At 44.4% G+C, this 23,087-nt stretch overlaps 1 long non-coding RNA gene across 1 annotated transcript in view; it reads right to left on the bottom strand.

The window, feature by feature from the left end:
* LOC146765825 (uncharacterized) overlaps nucleotides 1–23,087 on the bottom strand; it is a 36,203-nt gene that overhangs the window by 8,165 nt on the left and 4,951 nt on the right. Inside the window, exon 2 of the long non-coding RNA XR_014949326.1 lies at nucleotides 13,863–15,296. This is a non-coding gene — a long non-coding RNA (uncharacterized LOC146765825). The remainder of the gene's footprint in view (nucleotides 1–13,862; nucleotides 15,297–23,087) is intronic.

Raw genomic sequence — 23,087 nt, 5'->3', positions numbered from 1 at the left:
GCCTTCCACAGCAACAGGAAGGAATGAGACAGCTCTGTCCTAGTCACAGCATGCCACTGTGTGTTTAGAAATCAGGGGATATAAAGATTGACACCCCAAAATTAATAAATAAGGTACCCAGAATTAATAGCCTCTTTTAGGGAGCTATCTGCATGAAGTTTTCCCAAGAGTAAGGAACAGGTCATGACAGATGGGGTTTAGGAGTGTGTGGCTCCTAGGTTAGCACCCTGACAATGCCTCTGCTCAGTTGTGCAAATCATATTTTACTTTCTTGACTGTGAGTTGCTGGGCAATGGGATGTAATTTTCCATGCTTGCTGTTGGCACAGGGTTTTACCTTGACTTGCATCTGATAGTGCAAGCTCTGTCAACATTGTTTCACCTCTTGGAAAATAGTAATTAAGAAGCCTGGATGATAGGCATGTATTAGTACCCAAGAATTCATGGCCAGCTCCACTTTAACCTAGTCACCATAGTTTACTACTCTGCCGCAGAATGTCTTTTCCAGGTTTACCTGAAGATGTAAGAAAACTTTAGGGGTGCCAGACATTAGGTTGACTTCAATCTCTCTGAAAACAAATCCTTTAAAGTTTAGATCAAGGAGTCTTTTAATGAAACAAAGAAATCTTGCCAGATATAAATAAGTCTGCTAGAAATAAACAGAAGCAAGGCAGAAAGGAGACAGCCATGCTCTGCAATGTCAGTCAAAAGTGACTGATGGATGATGATATGGCTGGCTGGGGAAAAAAAGTCAGTCTAAAAGTCTTGCTGCCAGCCATCTGGCAAATCTTCCAAAGGATATTGCTGTACAATGGCACTGAATTCGTACATGATTTGCATCTCCTGCTATCAAGAAAGGCTATTTACTCCTTCAACAAAGTGAAGATTTTGAAATCTCTACTATGACTCTTATCTTAGAGACTCATTGTAACCCTCCCCACTGCCAGTTGTCTGTTCCCTCCCCCCACCAGTCTGCCACGGATGCAGAATCTTATCCCAGGATCTTTAGGATGGAAAAGATCAGTAAGATCAAGGTGAGCTGTAACCCAGCACTGCCAAGCCCTCCACTAAACCATGTCCCCAAGTGCCACCACACCTGCAAGTCTTTTAGATACTTCTAGGGATGGTGACTCCACTACTGCCTGGGCAAGCTGTTCCAATTCTTGGCAGACCTTTAGGTGAAGAAATGTTTCCTAATATCATCACAGGATCATGGAATGCTTGGGGTTGGAAGGCACCACTGGAGATGTCTGATCCAACCCTCTGCTAGTGCTGGCTTACCCCGAGCAGGTTGCACAAAATAAAGATGATTTTTTAAAATATCTTTCCACAGTAAAGATGCTCTTGAACATTTAGTATGTCACTAAGACATGGAGCACACCTGACTCTGTCCAGGCTGTTCCAACTCAGGATTCTGTTCCCTTGTTCTGTGGGGGAGACAGAAGTTCACAGCCCTGGGATTTGTAGCACATCCATCCTCTTGCTCCAAAATCATCATTACTTCCTGCTTGAAACTGAAGGGCCACATTTCACACTTCTGAACAGTGTAAGGCTTATTTTCATAACTGAGTCATTTGGACTCTGTACCCCACAAGGCAACAGTAAATATCACCACTCAGTGGCCATTTCCTAATGAACATAAAGCAGTAACAATTTAATGTCATTTCAAAAAACCCAAAAAACTTGCCATGAAAACAAAAAAATCTCTCAAGAACAGGCTGGATGAATATCAACGACTTTTTTTTTTCCTGCTTCTTCAGCTCCTCTCATGTGGTCCATAAGCTGTAACTGAGTTCATGACCCTCCTGAGCTGTGATGAACTGCAATGGCTTGAGACCATGGAACTGGGAGTGCCAGCACATGGATAGCCCCAACTGAGGAGCAGCTGCATATCTGGTGACCAGACACTTCTGGATTTTAACATGGGCCCAGTAAAAGCTATTTTCAGCCTAAATGATCTTTGATACTGAAACTAGAGTTAACCTGGATGGTGAGCCGAGATCATCTGCTCTGAGAAATAAACCAAGGGAGAAGGAGGTGGGAGACGAGTGGGAAGATAACAAAGGAGAGGGACTCTTTAGGGAGAGGAATTAATTTGGAAACATGCAGTGATGGAAAAAGGAACACAAGAAAAACTGCTGTTGCCTCTCCCTATCACTCCCTCTCAGGTTCCTGTCCCTGCTCAACTGCCAGCCACATTTGTTATTTGTAATTCTCAGCCTTCTTAAATAGATGGGGCTAAGAAGCAAAAACTGACGCAAAGCAGCTCCTCTCACCTTTGGTATTGCCAATTTTAGTAATTTTTAGTCAGTTTGGTTTGGTTGTTAATAAGGACTTGATTCTAATTTCACTATGTGCAGCAGTAACTTGTTAACAAGCTGCTCTAGGAGATCTTTGTAGGACAGTGGAAACCAGGCAGAGTAAATAATTACAGTGCCTCCACCTATGGTAGTCTGCTTCAGGGCAGGTGTAAATAGATCCATAAGTGTTTGTTCACTTAAAAGTTCAGCCCAACTGCTTTCTCAATTGCCAGCTGCAGAATTAATGGATAGGGTTTCTTCCTTAAAAAATGAGGGCAAAGATTATCTACTAAATATCACCCTCCCTTCCCACTAGACTGCAAGTAGTATTTTAAAAGTTACAGAATTTTTACCAAAACCAGATGTTGGGTGTATAAAAGTACAGGCAATTTTTCAAAGCATTCTATTCATTTGGAAAGGGAAGGACAACTAGATCAGAAAACTCAATTCAGCTTCAGAACGGAGGAACTTAATGGGGACAAAAAAGAAGGAAATTACATTTCACTCACTTGGTGCATCCAGAAATCTCTGGACTTGTGCATGCAAAGAGTAACTCCCTTTGGAGCAGCACCACAAGCTTTGAGAAAGCAGTTTCTAAAGTGTCTGAAAGCACCCTGTCTCTTGTGCTCTGCTCTCTGAAGAGCAGAGGGAGCACAACACAACGCCCAGATGGGATGGAAAGGGAGTCCCCAGGTAATGGGGACACTGATCTGTGAGCTGGGCAGTGCGCCACTTGCATCCAGTTTGAGTATCCCAGAAATAACCTGCCTGACTCAAAGAAGGTTTGGAAACCTCTCCTCAGGTTCAGCACACCTTGATGCAGGAGGAAGGAGAGCCCCATGTGGGTGGGCTGGACCTCTCTCCAGGAGGAGCTCTCCCACAGCCCCATCTACTTGTGGCTGGATCCCAAAGCCCTGCCAACATCCATTGTTTCCCACACCAAATTGTTTAAATAAACGTCCCCAGTGTGGGCTCAAAGAAATGCAATAAACATCATTTGTGTGGCTCCTTGGGATCTCAGCTAATGGACTGCCTGGAAGGACTTGCTAGGCAAATGTGCTGCCTCTGGCTTCCCACACTGAAACTTCACCTTGCACCCCATGACAGCCCACCAGTGCTATACCCTGCTTCTGCCTATGGTTCAAGCTGCAGGTACCACCTTTAACCAAGCAATAGCCAAAAAAAGACATTTTAAGTGACTTGTGGTGTCTGCTGAGCACCAGCTGCCCACAGTAGAACAGTAATGTTCTCCTGTGTCTTTGATCCCGATGCTCCATGCTCAGGTCTCCTGGGTCCTATTCTGCTGCAAAAGCCCAAAGCTGCAGCGAGAGGAACAATCTAATCTGCTAGGGAAATAAAACAGTTGATGACTCATAAAAACAAAAGGGACAGATATTTGAAAAGGAAAACAGCAGAACAGATTCAGATGTAATTGTGAGTCCTACCACAGGAGTGCCTGGAGAAGTAGCTAGTTCTGCCATGTTCTTCCACTTGAGCCCTCAGCCAGCTTCAGTGGGGCCAGGACTAAAACCTGTGGTTCCAGGTAGCCTTAATAAGGCTTGGATCTGAATTAAACCACTCTTCTGCATGCCTGGGGATATGGTGGCATGTGGCAGCCTTGGCTGCTTCAGGCTGCCCTGGAGCATGTGAAGGAACATGTTCATGAGTGACAGCCCAAAGCAGTGGGACAGACCTGTGTGCAGCCACAGGAGCTGGCCTCTGCTGGAGTCTGAGACAGCCTGAGGGAGAAGGAGCTGTTCACAGGTTTCCCACTGGGAGCTGATGCCAAAATCAACTCTCTGAAGGCGGCAACAAAGAGCTGATTTTGTGACCCTGGGCAACACAGGGATGGATGCACGTGTGGCTCTAGGAGAGGAGGATGGGAGGCTGAGCCCACTCACCTGAACATCCACCTTCCCCCCTGGAGGGGCAGCAGGTGCTGTCAGTGGCTGCTCTTCAGGGGAAGAAGGACCCCAGACTGGCTCAGACACCCCTGTGATGCAGAGGGGTGGGGTACCATCACTGGGACTAAAGGGACCCCCTCACAGCCCAGCTGTAGCACTTGGGGCTGTCTCCTCTGTGCTCCCTTCTCTCTCCCCAAGGCAGCATAACGAGGCCAGTGGAAATCTGAAGAAGAGAGATTTCCTTTACTCAAGGATTCCTATTCAAAGCAACAGCTATTGACATATTTTTCCTATTCCTATGCTTGGCAGAAGTTGATAGTGTTTATTAAGCTGATCTTAGGCACCAGAGCTGGATCCTGACTCTCGATACACAGGCAATCATCAGAGCCTGTTGTGTTTGCATGAATGTATTAATCCTGCCTCTGCTTCCTGAATGCATAAAGCAATGTTTAGGACCACTCATCTCTGAGAGACTTGGAGATGGCTGCAGAGGGCAAGACAATATTTTTATTATGGAGAAGACCAAGGCAAAGTATTTTGGGACCTCAGGATTATTAACATTTTCAAAAATCTGAGAAGCCGCTAACATTTATAAGACATTACAATCAAGATTCATTCTCCCAAATGAAGAAAGAGCTCCTGTTGTTCACATACACTCTAGATATTGATAATTTTCTCATTTTCTGATATGACAGGGCTTGGGGATTTTTTCCCCACTGAGACAATATGACTGACAGATGGAGATAAGAATTCCTCATAAAGAGAAGCAATGCATTTGTACGCAGCTGAGGCTGGAAGAAAGCAATAATTCTCCTAATACATAGGCACAGCCCTCCAGAATGGCTGATTATTTACTTCAAGAGTCAGTCATCACTGGCCAGAATGCCAGGCATGCCTTCCCAAGCCAAGATGTGAGCTGAGTGCAAACAAACACTCACCCCTCTGCCCACCTCCTAGGCTGCTGTTGGGTGGTGAAGGCTGATCCCGGGTGCTAGCTTGGGATACCCTGACCATGGTGGGTCAGACCAGCAGAGATTCACCAACACCTCTGTCATGGTGAGTCCAAGCCACTGTCACAGAGGTGACACTTGGCACAGGCTTAGTTCAGTTCTAGGGTCATTCTCAGCAAGCCCTGGGGTGCTTGGAAAGCCCAGGGGCAGCAACTTGGGGCAGGAGTTAGAGCTGCCACCGCAGAACCCATCTCGAATCTGCCTTAGAAAAGATAATAAAGAAACACTAAAATCCCCTCGAAACAACAACAATAATAAAAATAAAATCAAAATAAACAAAAAACCTCCCACCAAACCCCCCAAAACAAAGCCAGAAAAAGTGCCTCCAACTCTTGGGTCAGGACAAAGCCTTGAAGAAGCAGGAGAGCAGGAGTGCCCATTCTCAGTGTCACCACCACTTCTGTCCCCCTAGAGCAGCTGAGCAGCTTTTCTTCCTGCAGATCCTCTGGAGCTGTCTGGTTTTTCCCCTGCTACACCACATCTTGCAATGCCGTGGTTGCAGTACTGGTACACACAAGCCAAAATTTACACCCCTTTACCTGCTTTCCTCCCAGCCTCCTCTTTCAGCTGTTCTCCCCTCTCACTGTCTGCATATTCTATTTTTCACTACTGTTCCTAATAGCTTCTCTCTATGCCAAGTCCCATCCTACTCAGCTCTATTAAACCTCAGACCTTGGGCAGACCTTTTCTTCATTGGTCTCCCAGCCAGCTTTTATCTCTTTGACTTCTAAGTTCTCTTTCTTTGTGCTTTTCCCTCTGGATCTGGGAATTATTTTGCTTCAGTTGATGCATGGATCCAGGCCCTGATATTTTGTTGAGCTCTGTGGGATCTCTTCTGTTTGGTGGGTGCAGTGGTGGGTACAACTGCTGCCAGCACCAGCAGCACCCAGAGTTTGCAAAGGCCTTGAGAGGCTGATGTGTATTTCAAGCAGTAGGAAACTTATCCTGTACTAGACATTGGCTTGAGAGAGACATTATCCCTAGAAGATACCAGCTCTAGAGAGACATTTTCCATGGCATTTGTGCCCACAAATAGATCCTGACTTCATCTACCAGAGGAATTGATTGTACAGGCCTGTGCTGCTCATGGAGGATGGCACAGCAGAGAGAATGGCATGGGGTCACCACTGCACGTTTTGTTCTTCTGGTGCCTCAGATCAGTATCTCAATAAAAAGCTTCAGATCTGAGCAGCCCCTGCAGATAGCAAGTGCTCCCCCTGGAGCACGACAGATCCTGAAATACACGTGCCAAGTGGATCTTGTATTTGGAAAACAAATGGTATTGACCCTCTATAAACCTTGGCTTAGAGCAAGGCAAAACTAGCAGGAAAAAATGCCACCATGGGTGAGTGAAGGTGCTTAGTGAGGAGTAGGGCAGCCCTGAATTATAGGGCAGCAGTGAGCAAGTGGCTTAGCCTTTTCTTTTTTGCCTCCTACTGATTTAGTCTGGAAGCATTTCTGCAGGCACTTTGTCCTATTATATGGTGATAAAACGCTGGACTCAATAACTGAGATCTGCTGTCTGCCATCACAGCAATACAAATAACAATAAAAGAAACAAAATAGAAGTGATTCAGGCTGGTTTTCACTAGGAAAAACATCAGTTATCTTTATTACTCACCAGCTCTCCTCCAGGGTAGCCTGCTGGCCACCACTGAGGCTGCCCTTGTAGGGGGGCTGTATTTTGCTCAGGTCCTCCTAAAAAAGGTTCTCCCTGGGGTTTTGGAGTGTTGGTGGTTGCACATCCACATCAACAGGACCATGAGTATAAGCAGCCTTTTTACAGAGCAGCTGAGCCCAGTGAAGACACAAGGCTGAAGAAAAAACACAGCATGGAGAGCCCATGGTAGGATGGACAATCCTTGAGGCCCAGGTCTTCATCTGGGGGGAAAAACAGAAGAGGGAGGCTGGAGGGGGCCCTGAGGCTGGCTGAGGTCACCCACAGCCTCCCATGGCTTTGTCATGCCCTGCAGAGCATCATCACAGCAGCCTTGATGCATCCAAAACACAGACAAGCAGCCAACTCCAGCTGGAAGTTGATTCCTGCTATTGAGATTTGTATTTATTAATTTGTAGCCCACTTGCTTTCTTTTGGCACAATTTTTCTCTGCAAGTGAAAAATTTCCCCTGAATCACTGCGTGTTATTTCCACTTGTCAAGATAAAGGTTAATGAAATACCAGCTACTGCATCACAAATCCAGCTCCATTTCTATCCAGGATTTTATATGGCAAGTTGTACTGCACAGCCTGTTCTTAGAAAAGGCTGTGATTAAAAAAACTAAAACTGTCAGAGGTCAAGAAATTCATAGTTAGAGCAGCATAGCCTCTGCCCTTCACTCCTCACATCTCGCCTGCAGGACAAGGAATAAAAAACCTCCTGGAACTGGCACAAGCAAATGTGGGATGAGATTTCCTCCAATGCACAAGATTCTGCAAGACTGTGGTATTTAAACAGCATTTTCATTTGTAAATGTTGCCTGCATCTGGATAGTGGTTACTTGGATAATTATACACTACATAAATAATATATAAATACACAAATACCATAGAATCATAGAGTATCTTGAGTTGGAAAAGACCATAGAGTCCTATAAATATATATAGAACTTAAAAGCAACATGATGCTATAATTGACATATATCTGTCTTCAAAGAGATTTGCACCAGAGTCAGAAGGAGAATTTGACATACTTTCTGCACAGAGGTTTTCGTGCCCTGAACGTGAAACCACCAGGACTGGCTGAAGGACACTCTGTGCCCAGGGACTGCAGAGCTGAGACCAATTTTAATGCTGCAAACACCTTTTGAAGATCACTGGCACAGCCTCACTGCCCAAATTAAACACTTGAAAACACAGAAGATGCCCCCGTCCAGCAGCTGTTGGGGCATGTGAGGTTTCAGGAAGGAAGGGAGGAGCTGCTTTGTTTTCTTCCTAGGGAAGGCCAGCACTGGGATGAGTGTTGGGAGCTGCCTTTTGGGGTGAGTCAGGAGATTAGCATGGGGTGGGTTGCATTAATACCAGCTTGAACACATGCCAGAGAGGACTTCCAAAATTCACAGCCAGTTATTTCTCGTCACAGAGTTAAGAGATCCTATAGCCTGTTCTCCCACTTTGAGGCATGCCATCAAAAGCCCGTGGAAATTATTCTGAGGAGGTTTGTTTGTTCTGTAAATATGTATTTAAATCTTGAATACAGATGACTAAGTTTGAAGAAAATAAAAACCAAAACAAAAACTTCTAACAGAGCAAGCCCTTTCACAGAGGATCTTATCCCTTCTTGGAGGTGGATTAAAAACTATTGTTATGAAATCCCAGTGCAGATTTTATTATGGGCTAAATCAAAATACTTTGGAGCTTTTGGAATTCAGATCTATAAGTTCAATGTTTCAGCCCACATGCTCCATATAAAAGTAAGATAAATAAAATAATGTACTTTTTCTTCCTTTTGATATGCAAAGATTCAGCTGAAATGCTTACTTTCCAATTTGCTTTTTCAGTAGAATTTGACTAGAGATCCTATCAACATGAAATACCCTGTGAAACCCGAGGAGCTCCTGAAATGATGGATGACATCAGGAGCCAAAAGAATATGTACAAAGCGTCTGCAGAAAGAGATCCTTAATCACGCTGTGAAGCCTGTTGATTTGTTGCCAACTACTTAACTTAAAGCTTGTGTTGTCATATATCTAACTTTAAAGTTTAATGTACCATTTGGAGAAAGGAAATCTCTGTTAAAAAATTCAGTCCTGTCCCTTCAGCTGCAGTGTGAGCAATGACACATTTCGTTGGATGCTCTCAGCAAGTCCCTCATTAAAATAGTAGCACCAGGTGAGATCTATTTCTCCTAATATTTGTAGACTACAATGTAAGAAGGAAAATATTTGACATTTTCTGTATTCCTGAAGAATAGGTTAAAGAAAGAACAACAACAAAACAGTGAAAACTGCTCTCCAGGTTACATGCTAGACCTCTCTCATTTACAAGTATCTTACTAGTAAAATTGAATATCAATGTTATTTAATTTTTTTTTTAAATTGCCCACTAGATGGCTGTAATTGTTGTGGCCATGCTTAATTTTTGGTATCAAACTCCCATCTTTTAAAAAATCTGTTCTTGTTTTTGTTGTTCTTCAGCACGTGCTCTCACTCTCCAAGGCAGTGTTTGCAACTATGGGATCCTCACCTTGGAAATTTCAGCTGTTTATAGGAAGTTTAGTTGTTCAAAATGACCACTGCAATGGGCTTATATAACATCCAAGGCACAGAAATCCACCGCCATTTTGAAGGATAAAGTGGGAATTCATTTTTCATTACTGAAAGAAATACTTTGTTTTCTGCTATTACAAGGAACGATCAAAGACTCTGAGCCCTTTGGAAAGAGTTTTCAATAGTGTGGCATTTAATGCAAGCAGCTTGTGATTACTGTTGGAGCACAAAAACATTGTAAATCTGATGAAGGAGAGCCCAGAAGGCAGGATTGAGCATCTTCCGTGTCCTAGATTCAGCAGAGGAGCTGATGTGAAAAAGAAGCAGGATCTGCTGGAAGGAGAGCTCAAAGGATGTATCACAGGAAATAAAATTTCCCTGCTGTTTGCACGGGCTCTAGTCCAGCAGCAGCAGTGCGTCTGGGTGGAGGATTTGCAAAGTGTTTGCTGGCTGTGGCTCCTCTTGCAGTTTTCCAGAAGATCCACCCAAAGGGAATAGGCTCAGGTGCAGAGGGAGACTTTCCCCATTCAGCCAGTGAGCAGGGCATCGATGCTTCCTCTGAATAGAAATGCCAGAATATAAGCATCTACATATCTTTGGCAGCTCTTGACTACAAGATATGAAAAGGGAACTGCCTGTCTACTGTTTTAAGCCAAACACAAGTTTTAAGCAGCATGCAGAGACATTTTTAGGAATTCTCCACCAAGCACGAGCCAGTAGAGAATCCCCAAGGCATTGCTGCAGACCCTCGGGCATGGTGCGTGGTCCTGCAAGCAGCACAAAAATCTGCCCTTAATGGGAATTACCTCATTTCCATTGAGGAGTTTGCCCACCAGTTCAGGACTGCACCAAAGGGGTTATGAGGTGATATCAGGTTTCATAAGACTTAAGTGCAACTTCATAAGTGTCTTTGAAAGATGGTTTGTTCATCTGGAGCAAGCACAGCTCAGGTGGGACAGTGCCTGTGGCTCACCTAAAAACACCCCCAGCACAGCACTGAGCTCTGTCCATCATCTGGAAGAGAAGAGGGAGCACCTCTGGGAAAGGAAGTGCTGTGATAAGATTTGATTCACGGAAATTCAGGACTGCTGTAGTGCACTGGTTTAATACCAGTCAAGTAGATAATTTCACTTATTGCTCACTTCCAAAAGTACCACGCCGAGGTGCTCAGGGGCCCAGCTGCAGTTAGAGCAGAGCATCTCCTTACTCTACCTGGATTTCTTCCTAACTCAGTAGAACTGAGCACTCTTTCTGTGCTGGCACAAGTAGATTCCTGTCAGCACGTGAGCCCATGTGCTGTGGGTTTGTCATCCAGAGGCTGGGCACGGTCCCTGCCCCCCCAGATCAGCTCCAGGTATTGTCCCAGACCTCCCCTGATTCAGCTGTCTTATCATGGTGGGTGTGGGGTCTGGTTTTTTCCTGGCACATGCAGATCCAGGCTACCTGGATATATAAATCAAGTTCATTGTAATGCTAGCTGAACACCTTATAAAGGTATGTTAATCAAGAAAGAATAATGAGATTTCCAATTCCCCTAAGTTGTAAATAATGACAAAGTGCTCAAGCAAAACATCCCTCATTCTAAATGGGTCCTTACTGCTAAGTCTTCTGCATCCACAGAACAGGGTTAAGTCAACACTGAGACAAATGGATGGAAAAAGCTAAGTACTCCTCAGGAAGATGGACATCTATTTTACCCTCTCTTCCTATTCCCTTTAAAGCAATTCATATTATCATCCTGTGAAACAATTGAATAAGTCCCTGGAACTCAAGACATTTCTTTTGAGATCCTCTGACTTGCTGATTTTTCTGTCTTTCTGTGTCTGCAGTGAATCTTGCTGAACAGGTTGAACCAAAATGATCTTCTTCCAAACATTCTGCAAATAGATCAATGCCATATTCTATATCAAACACCCTACCTGGAGCCCATTTAATAAATGGATGTCTTTGCTATGAAATTACAAACCAGAACTTCATGCGGCATCATACCCATATAGATTTGAAATAATTTCACTCTCAGCAGAGTTTTCAGCATTGCAATAAGATCAGTATAAATAGCCACAGTCTCTGAGCATTGCAAAGGACAGGGATTAAGGTCAGCAGCCACACTGCAGTGGTTGGCCTGTGAAAACTGTCTGGAGCAGACTACAGAAGGTGCAGGGGACCTGGGGCTCCCACTCAGCTGTAATGGGGTTGTGGATGCCTTGTATTTCTTGATAATCACTCTGGGGGGGATTTGAACAAGAAACAGATACGTGGGAACCTGCAAGATACTTCTGAATAATAGAAGCTCTCTTACAGAGAGGACAAGGCTGGTTCTAGACCACAGCACCTGCATGGGGCAAAGTTCCCTCCTTGATCCTGTTGTCCCAGTGGAGCACAGCTTCCCACCAGTTCACCTGCTCAGAGGAAGCTCCATACCACAAGGGCTTGCTGGGTAAACAACAAATCACCCCTGAGATACCAGCACTGGAGAGAAATAGAGAAAGAGCTGCAATGGGTGCTCCTCACCTCATGTCACTCACCCCAAGAAGGTGTTTGGGTCTTTGGTATTTTTAAAGCTGACAGAGAGAGCAGGCTAAATTAGGTACAAAGAAGAAATTCTTCCCATTGATGTCCTGGCATGGATTGCCCAGAGAAGCTGTGGCTGCCCCATCCCTGGAAGTGTTCCAGGCCAGCTTGGAGCAACCTGGTCTGGTGGAAGGCACCCCTGCCCATGGCAGGGGGTTGGAACTGGATGAGTGTTAAGGTCCCTCCCAGCCCAAGCCATTTTATGAGTCTGTTTGGGAGAGTGACACATGTAAGATGCTGAAATACATTCAGGTACCTCAGAGTGTCATCTGAATTGTGCTAGAGGTATACAGCTCAGTCAGAGCTAGAGGGAACCACGGGGTTGAGAGCGACCCTGTTGGGTCAGAGGGCTGCTCACTTTCTCAGGCTGAGTTACTCTCACTCCAGAGCCAGAACCCCCTCTGGACATCACACGTGGCATCAGATGGGGTGGGTCACACTGTCCAAGAAGGGACCCTGTCACCTTCTTTGGTCTTATCTGGAAATTGCTCCAAAAAGAAGCATTTTGTGAGCCTGAACAAAAACACTGGGGAGCACTCAGCAGCAAATTCTTTCACATACTGCCTTTTTGTTTTGTATGATTTCCGAGGTTTCTGGCAAAAACATTTCCTCTGACTGTTTTCCTTCTAGAAACAGCTTTCTTCCAGACAGGGCTACTCTGCCACTATTTAGCTGGGTAGACACAGGGCTATTTAAAACACAGAGCTGGAACATTAGCAAAGCACTTGTCTCATTCCAAGACAAGCAGGGAAGGGGAGAGTGCAACCTTACTCATCCCTGGGAGGCTTGTGCCTGCATCATGCTGATTTGTGCTGAATTTAAGGCTTCTGGGGATGAAGTCTGTGGCAAAATCTGACAAGATTTTTTAGAAGCTGCTAGTTCACAGCCTGGAGTGTTTATGATTTTTGGCTGCCAGGTCTCACATACGTTGCGGTCAGCAGTTTAATTCCTTACCAGGCTCTGTACAGTGCCGTTCAAGCAGCAACCATCAAATCTGACGTTTTGATGCTGCGAGGGTAATTGGGTAATTTTTTTTTTCCTTCCCCTCCCACCAGCTCCAATCCTCTATTCTGCTGGGACATGCAGAGTCATAGCTCTGCTGGCTTGGCTTCCCGCCACCTCACTGCTCCTTTAAAACCCCATACCTCCCATTGAAGGAACTCAGTGTCCTGTTCACCAGGAGGACGTCAATGTTTCTATGGAAACTCTTCCCAAAGATTCTTGCTCCGCGCTGCCGCTGCTGCGTATTGTGTGACTGGCTTTGTACACTGCAATTCATTATCCAGGCTGTGACGAAAAGGGAGCAGCTTTCTGCCCAACAGGAAAAGGCATTAAAGGAAAAAAAAAGAAAAAGACCCAAAACACTAACACCCCTCCTCCACCACCTTAATATTAATTAAAGCCACTAAAACCAAAGGTGCTTAAATCGTTTGGCATTTGAGCTATGAATGGAATCTGCTCGCCTATGCTCCTTGCAGTGAAAAATACCCTTTCCTGAATAATTAATTTAGCTGAAGAAGCTTATAAATTCTTTGTAAGGTCTTTTTCCTTCTGAATAGTGAGAAGAAAATTTTCCACCCCTCACAATTACAATCCTGATGATGGATGAGCATCACGTAGGTAACAAATGTGCCTGAGCAGGAACCCTGTGCATGAACTGTGTGGAGAACAGGGGAGGCTCAAACCCAGGCTCAGATTTTGCATTTGAATTAATATTTGCAAAGGGGATGCAGAATTAATAGGCTGAAGGAAAATTCACATTAATTTCTCATTTGCCTCAATAACAGGAAATATCTGGGATCAGCGGAGAACGTGATGACAATGTTTACAGACATGTCCCTTACTAATGATGTACAAAGCCAGATTACTCACCCCTCTGCAGATGAGCTCCAGGTATTACACACGTGACAGGTAAAACAGTCTAGATTTTGTTCCCACCTCTGTCACAGATTTGCTGTTATTTTGTATTCTGACATCACTGTTAACTTTGAAAATCTGAATTTCTAGGTGGTGCTCTGAAGAAGACTGGAACCTGATTTTCTTGACTTCCACTGGGTCACTGATGGGCTCTTGGCACCTCAAGCAATCAGATTTCAGGTGTCCCAAAGCATGTACCTCAAACCCCAGGTAGTCAGCTTGTGACACGTGCAGAGAGACAACTCCTTAATGCAGCAGGACTCTGAGATCTGGAGAAAAACATTACACTCATCTACTATGCTGGGAACCAGCACTGAGTAAAAACCTGAGTAAAGATGAGGATGAGAGGAGACAAGTATTTTATTTTTAAACCTTATGAATTTCTTAGTAGTTCTGCTTTGGTGCTTTCCTAGAGAGGAAGGCAGGGTTGGGAAGATCAGATTTTCAAACTCGGCTCCCTCCCTGATACTACACTAAAGACTTGTATTGCCTTTAATTGATGTTTCTGAGTGCATCCTCATTGATTTACTCCAGCTGTGCTCTTTATGCAGGGAACATTCTATTCTCAGAGCATAATCTAGACCCGTATGAACAATATAGATGTTTCCTGATAACATAATTTAGAAAAAGGAGATGTAATTGCTGCCTGTGCTGAATGCACAGCATCTCTCTGCCTGCCAGACCACTGCAAACTCATGACCCCTTTTGGAATCCATACAGGGAGAAAAGTCCCAAATCCTTCAATGTGATTCTCATTTTGCCATTTCCATCTTATTATATATGCTGGTCCTTGTGCCTTTGATTTTAACTTCCTAAGGATAGCTCATGCTGAAATTATTTAGAAGGCTCTCAGAAGCTTTTAGATTAAATTCAGGGATCATTCCTGCAGAAATGTGTCTGCTTGTGGGGCACAAGACAGCAGCAACTTGGGCATCTGCTGCGGAAAAATGGGGAGGGGACCCAGAAAGTTCTTCCTCGGGTAACTTGTAATTATAAGAAGTGTAACAAAGCAGGTTCTTGTTAAGGACTTCCCTTAAATACTTGAAGAGATGGCTGGAACTCATCTGACCTGCTCCAAAACCAGTTGGCGTGGCTGTGCATAGTCCAATTGCTGTGATTTAAAATGAGTAGTTGGAGTGCTTTTGTCTTCTAAATCATCCCACAAGCACTGTGCTTCACTGTCTTCTCTCTTATGGAAGGATATCCAGGGTGAGACATTACAATTCAAATTTTTATCTCCAGGGTCAAATTTGTCTCAGTTCAGTAATGCCTGGAAAGCACTGCTGTGCAGTGGGGTTTGATGTGAAATAAGCACAGGTCCCTCCACAGCACAGTCGAGATCCACAGCACAGAAAATCACCACTGTAATTGCTCTCTGTATCAGCTGCCCTGGGAAAATATAAAATAAAATCATAAATAAATAAAAATCAGTGACTGAATTGGCCCTGGAGACTGAGTTACTCTCCTCCTATATAGAGAGTGGTCCCTCCTGAACAGTTTGCCACATTGCAAAGCCACCATATAATGGAACAATTCCGTTCCACTGACAGCCCTGGCTAAAATAGTCCTAGAGGAAGACAGGGAAGGTGTAGGTCACTGCTAAGGTGCTTGGAAGGGCTGGCAGTGAGAACCATGCTAACACTAAGAGTTTTTCAAATTGCTTCAGCGAGAACAGACTTAGCTCGCAAGCCTGATGCAATGGTTCGGAGAGAAGCTGTTTTGTATTTTGGATTCTTGCTAATTGGATATCAGCTTCTCCCTGTGCTCTGCAGCAGCAGCTTCCCTGCTGACAGCCATGGGGAATGGTCAGGCACAGGCTGGCTCTGGGATCCCTTGCCAGAGAAGAAGACCCAACTCTCCAGCCTGTTTCTTTCCTGGGATCTGACAGACCCTGAATTTCATTTTCCCTGTGATCCTGGCTAAAGTCCCATTACACATAAAAATCATGTAATGCTTGAAATTCTTTAAGCATGGCCCTCAATAGGTCTTAATAACAAGAAATACCCATTATACTTGTTTCTCATTATCTGAATTGGACATGAGGGGAGCAGGAGTTGAGTTCAGCAACCATTGGGATTAAGAACAAGGAGACCTTTAGGGAAAATAGCAGCAACCAAACACACTGTGAGTGAGTGGAAAACACAATCAAAGAGGGACCAGTTGACAAAAATGATGCTAAATATCTCTGGTATTTAGCATTAATATTTTTGTCTTTGTCTTGCCATGCATCATCCTAAATCTCATTTCTGGTGAGAGTGGACAACCCCAGAGGGTTTGGTTGATAACCAGTTCAGGTTAATTCTGCAGAATGAACATGGGTGAGACTAAACCATATAGCTCATGACATACCAACATCACTCAATTCACGATAAGAAGCCAAATTGAAGTTCAATTTGTTCCAAAAAGCACCATTTCTAAGGCAAAAAAGCAGTAAATCAATGGCTGAGAGGAACTAGAGGTGAAAGTAGAGAAAAAGAGATATAAATACACTTGTTTTTAAACATTTTAATTTCAAGTCACAGGAAAACCATTCAATATGTGTCCTGGGGTTTCTTCAAATAGGGAAAGAAGATCAAAATACTAATCTCTGCTGATTTCCCTGTGCAGCAGCAAAAATGAGCGTGGCTCAGAAGACTGACCTGTGAGCAAAGATTAAGAGCAGCATATTTTGTATAGCTTGGTTAAGCAGCAACCATGAGGGACACACTGGCAGAGTGCAAAACCAGAGAAAATGGAGCATTATTTGGAAAGACAACACTATCAGGGGATGAAAACTAAAGGAAGATCAGGCAGAATGGTAAAAGTTTCTAAGACTCTGGCCTGTATCTTAAGGAACAAAAGCCACAACACTCCAAGCATACAAGGACAAGGATGAACTAAACACTGGTGTGAGGATCTTTGTGACTTTAAGCACTTCTATTCCTGAATTTCCAAAGAAAAACACCTTTAGAAATGGGACAGCTTATCTCATACTATAAATCATTTCTTCTTAAGCTCAGCACCCAGCAGTTGCCAATCAGTTCTTAAAATCTTGAGTGAAAAATAAACCACAAGGAACAATCCTGTGCTCCAAGGGAATGGACAAGCTAATCTAATACATCTTTGTCATCTGTGGTTTCCATGACAGTTGCATAATCAGACATTTATGTAAGTAGAGGTTTCCTCCTTAAATAGCAGCCCATGATCTCATCTGCACCTACGGCATAACCCATTTGGATGGAAATGATGTGCCAGTCATGTGTACAACTAATTTTTTAATGCTTCTCTCTTATTTTTGTTTCTTTATTGTGGAAGAACATATTTATTTCGTATTCTTTATTGTTGAGCCTGCAGACTACCACTCACACATGCTAATTCTTCTTGTTCTGGTCTTCTCGTGGTCCAGAAATAACCACAGCCCCCAGGTCCAATGAATGTCTGGGCTCACACTTGCTCAGCAATTCAGTGAGAAAAGTGATGGTGTATTGACAAATCCCAGTGCAGCACCTAAGCCTTGTGGTGGTATATCCACAAACCCCAGTGCAGTCTCCTAGAAACACAGAAGGGTTTGGATTGGAATGGACCTTGAAGACCATCTAGTTCCAAACCCAGGGTAGAGATACCTTCCATCAGACAGGCTCCTCAGAGTCATATCCTTCCTGGCTTGGAACATTTCCAGGGATGGGGCAGCCACAACTCCTCTGGGCAATCCGTGCCAGGGCCCCACCACCCTCACAGCGGCAAATTTCTTTCTGATATCTAAACTACACCTTCCCTGTGTCAGTTTGAAGTCATTCCTGTTCAGCCACCTCAGGTCCTTGTCCATAGTCCCTCTCCAGGTCTCTGGCACTGGAAGAGGTTCTAAAGTCTCCCCAGAACTTTCTCTTTTCCATGCTGAACACCCCAGCTCTCCCAGCCTGGCTCCAGAGGAGAGGGGCTCCAGCCCTGATCATCTCTGTGGCCTCCTCTGGATCTGCTCCAGCACATCCACACCCTCCTTATGGTGGGGACCCCAGGGACAAAGTATTTTGGGTGGGTGATTCAACACAGTCACCTTCCTCGACCTGCTGTTGAAACTTCTTGTGGTGCACCCAAGACATGGTTGGATTTTGGGACTGCTAATGCATGTTTAGGGTCACGTCCAGCAGCCCAAGTCCTCCTCACAGCTGCTCTCACAGCAGCTGTCTTCGAGCTGCTCAAACCCAGAGGTTGTGGACTGCCATCACACCCTGCTGCACATTTTCCAGGCAGGGACTGGGGTGAGCACCACAAGAGAGCTCCAGGGATTTGTCTTGGACAATTTGGGATTTCTCAGGAGGAAAGCTCCCAGGACTGCTCTGCTGCAGAGACTGCCTGGAGACTCCTCTGAACTCATGCAGAGTATCATAAGGCAATGCCAAAAATACAGATCTCTTCCTATATGCCATATTAATTGAAATTAAGAAAAGCAGACCCAGTCCATGAAATCTCACTCCTACTCCCATCTAAGTCCATGTAAAAAGAGTGAAGGCAAGCAAAAGTAACTGCATTTAAATCTTCATGCAGAAATTCTCAAAAACATCCCCCAAAAAAATCAGCTACGTGGAAGGAGTGACTTTTATCTAAAGGCTGCAGACATCAGCAGACTAGAGAGCTGCTTCCAGTACTTCCAGTAGGCAAATAGTTCTTAATGTGGATGTCCAGGGGTATCAGACACTCTTCAAAATCTGAAGTGAGAAGCCCAGAAGCTGAGGAGCGAGTTGATCCTGAAATGTAAGTAGTTCTATTTAGACCATCCTCTTAGTTCTTTTTTGCATCACTCTGCATCAACCACTGTGCACAAAAATATGCCCCAAGCAGAGGAAAACAGGCAAGAACAGAAACATAATCCAATCTGCCAGCCTTCACAGCCTCAAATTTGTGGGACTATTTCCAGCCTTTGGATGTTGTAGCACCTTCTCTCAAAGGTATCACTATTAAAACAAGTATATTATGCACTATTGTTTCCAACATCAAACAACCAGCAAAAATATCTCCTCTTGCTCTTCAGCCTGATCTCACTTCTCCCACTGAAGCTGATTTAGTGACAAAGATAGAGAGAAATAGAGTGGATTGGGGTTTGCAAGTGATTGTCAATTGGATTTTTTGAGCCCAGCGGTCTCTCCGAGTTGGTTTCCATTTTCCCTGAACCCCCTGCAGCTCCTATTAGCTTCAATAACTGCTTCTAATTTTGGCCAGGACATTTGCTCAGATTTTTGAAGGAAGGGGAGTGAGGGGGGTGTCTTTCCCTGGTGCAGAGGGACTCCTGCCTCCGTGCAGCAAACATGGGCTGGGTAATGGTTTAACTACAGAGAGAATTCCTGCCCTGTCCAGCCAGGCTCTGACACACGTTACGTAACTGGATTGTTAATGCTTTTTATATGTTGGTGGAACTGAAATTAAAAGAGGAAATTATTCTCCTGATGCTCAACTCTAATCCCCATCTGTCTGTGTTTTTACTTTTCTGCACTTGCAAAGCTCCCTGATCAAAAGGTCTTGAATAGATTCCAGATTTCCAATTTAGTTTGCTTATGTAACCCAAAATATTATGGCAGTCTTTCCTTGGGGGCGATTAAGCATATATTTTCAGATCCTCCAATTCTCTCTGTTCCAAAAGGGCTAAAAATGGCATAAAGCTTTAGCTCTTTCCATACCATTAGCACCACAAACATTTTTTTTAAAGACTTTTTTAGGAAGATAGGAATAGCCAAGAGCTTTGCAAGGAAGGAACATATTCTTAAAAAAAAAGGGGGGGGACTTGTTAAATGTCCCCTGTGCCTTGGTGAAAGCAAGCTGAGAGTCTTTACTGATAGAGCTTTGCAGGGCATATAGAGGGGGACTAGACAGGTGAGGAGGGAGCTACATCTTCAACCAGGGTGGATTCCTGAATCCAGAAAAACTCAAGAGCTCTCTGGATACAGACTTTTGCTTTGTTCCATCCAGAGGATAAACTTCAGCTGGACAGCTGGGAATAGATCTCATCCTTCCTGTGGCATTTTGATCATCCCCATCTGAAAAATTACACCAATTTTTTTTTATCCATTTGCTCTTCTTAAAGAGATTTTTTTTGTTTTGAATACAGAAAATTTAATAAATAAAAAGTCTTTATTTACCCACAGCTGATGTGTGCCTGCTCACATGGAGCAGGCAGCAACACACAGAATGGGGCCACCCCTTCTGGCCACTGGTGCTGTGTTTGTGGCAGCTGTGGGATGATGGCATCACTGTGCAGCTATGGGTCAAACATCTGAATGACACTTTTTCCAAATTTGGATTAGGGAAGCTGTGATTTAAGGCAATTGCTGAGTCCCAGGAAATACTGTGTTCTGGCTCAGGCAAGGCTTGGAGCCTTTCTGCTTTCCAGGATAATTTGATTTAAGAGTCCAAGGGGAGCCAGTCTCAGCTTTCAGAGCAACTCAGCACACGAACGAAACATGTGATGCTGGTGGAAGCCCTGCTGATCCCAACCTGCCTGGTTTTGTTAAACTCAGCAGCAGATCATCTCTGATGCCTATTTTGACAAAGTGCTAAACTCTACCCTGAGCATCTCCAGGCTGAGCTTTCCCTTCAGTGAGGTCCAGTCTTAAATACACCAAGACACTTGAAGCCTTAGAGCAGAAAGGGTGTTGGAGAACCCCCATCACAGCCAGAACACCCAGGAAAGGCAACAGGCCTTGGATGTACTCAGCAAAGTGCCTTCTGTCAAATCACACGAGCCGTTTATTATCTGTATTTCTGCAACACCCACAGGCTTCAGGCAGGGACCTGCACTATGCCTGTACAACAACAGCCAAATATAGAGCCAGACGACAGCACAGCCACAAAGCTTCACTCATTCCAGAGCATCACCCCCTCCCCTGCCCTGACAAAAACCCCTCCAGCCCCAAACTGGGGAGGAGCTGCTCTTGCTTTTACCAGAAATAGCATATTATAAAGTGTTTGGTTTTTTTCAATCTTTTTAGCAGTGTGACAGATCCACCAGTTCCAGAAAGACAGGAGGACAATCATCTGCCAGAGCTGCTCAGGTTCCAGGTTTGAGGAATATTTAAGCATATGCTCAAACTCCCTTGTCTCTGGTCAAAGCAAAGCACGTGTTTAAACATTTTGCTGAGCAGAGGTGGACTTAAGGACATACCTTGCTGTAGGCATGTGCTAACTACTTTGTAAAATTAAACTGAAGATAATCAAGTGCTTTTGCTGAATCAGGCCCAAGTGCTCTGCAAACCCCCATCCTCTTGAACAAGGCAGCTTTCACCAACATTTAATTTGAGAACACACTCAGAAAATAAAATTTAAAAATGTTAAAGAGCCAAGAGCCTTTAGAGAGTGGAAATAAATAACAAAAAAGATATCTGAGGAAATCATTAAACTGCACAAACCAGGACTGGGCTTTAAAAAAAGAAACTTTGCCTTGTGTCTGTTCAGCATTTGCACATAGATGAGACATGCTTCAGCTGCAGGGATCCGAATTGTGTTGGAATTTCCCCCCAGTTCATGCCACCAACGCTGCTACCAAATCAGGCAGATTCAGTCTCAAACATTTGCCCTTCAGCCCAGGCCCAGAGGGGTTATTTTGGATGGGAGAAAACCTGCTGGCAACAGACACCCTGTGGGCCAGGCTGTGTGTGTGTCCCTGGGTCCCAGAGAGGTCCCGGTCAAACATTGCTGCTCTCGGCCACCAGCACCATGTATAAACAATATTCCATTTCTCCCTGACCTTTGTGGCTCAGCCCTGCCAAACCAGTTCTGTGCAAATCCAAACTTAAGACAGCCACACCTCTGTCCCAGACAGGCGTCCCTGGGGGTTTTGGGCTTCCATCCCAGCTTGGGGTGATGGTGATGTCCCCTGCACAAGGAACCAGCCTCCCACCAGTGACAACATGGCAGAGTCACCCCCAGGTAACCACAGCTCAGTTGGATTTGGTGTCAGTGCCTTTGGGGTGGTTTGCCAGGAGATTTTTCATGGGAATAGAAGGGGCTTCATGGAAAATGTTTGATAAAGATGTCTCAGACGTCTTAATACAAACCAGCAAAATTTGAGTAGAAACGGAATGGCAGGTAGAAATTTAGGCAGAAATTAAATGTAACTGTGCTTTGCAAACCTTTGCCTGTTTTTAAGTGTCTTTTGAATGCAGAACTCACTGCACCTTGTTGAACCTCATATAACACAGGGATCCTGTCCTCTCCCCCTCCCCAGACTTTCAAGAGGAGATTTCCTGGTTAGACTTAGACTTGCAAGTCTTAGGCTGGATTGGCAGGGTTTCAAGTCACTTTGGGCTGATTTGGAGTTTGGGTACATAAACTCAGTGACCCGAAACAGGAGGAAACGTGTCTGTTCCTGCCTTGGTCCCAACCTAAAACTACTGACCTGGCCATAGAGCTTTGGACTAAACTCACCCTGAATATGCACCCAGGGCATCCCAAAGACAACCCCCTCCTGCCAAATACCTCCCTGAACACACTCAGCCTTCTTGTCATTCATGATTCATAGAGCATTTCCTCAATGACTCAAAAATAAAATGTAATTTCTTTAGGAGAGTTGCATTTTGTATTAACTGCAGTGGCCTAAATAATCCTCCAAAAATAAAATGTAATTTCTTTAGGAGAGTTGCATTTTGTATTAACTGCAGTGGCCTAAATAATCCTCAGGTGTTTGCACATCTGATCTGGGTTTTTTTCCTTGCCATAAAGCGCCTATAACCAGGTGCTTTCCTCAAAGTTTGATTTTGAAATTTTATCAACAGTGAAAAAGAATGACAAAGAATTCCTTCCTGAGTGATTTTGGTATAGATATTTAAAGGGTTTTAAAAGAAAATCAGAGTCACCACTGATATTACTGAAGCTCACAGTGCACTGGTGCCCCGCTGCTGGAGTGGCATAATCTGTTTTCTGCAGGGCTTTTTTTGCACAGGTGCTTGGAGAAATGAAATTTTTAGGATTTGCTTGATGCCAGCATTCCCAGAATCAGCTGTAAAATTGCCAGCAGCAGAAGGTTTTGCAGAAGGAAGTGAGAGGGAGCCCTGTGTTTTCCCTTCCCAGAACACTCTGCAGTGGTGATCCCTTCTTGCTGGGACTGGTTGTCTCTGTGAACAGCAGAGCAAATGCTCGAGTGCATTTTGACATTTCCCACTACAGGAAAACCCTATTTTGAAGTCTCAGTGGTGTCTCATGGAAAACCTTTTG

The sequence above is a fragment of the Lonchura striata genome, chromosome 18, assembly GCF_050655825.1.
Source record: "Lonchura striata isolate lonStrDom1 chromosome 18, ASM5065582v1, whole genome shotgun sequence".
NCBI classification, from domain to species: domain Eukaryota; kingdom Metazoa; phylum Chordata; class Aves; order Passeriformes; family Estrildidae; genus Lonchura; species Lonchura striata.
This window is presented reverse-complemented; position numbering and strand designations above follow the sequence as displayed.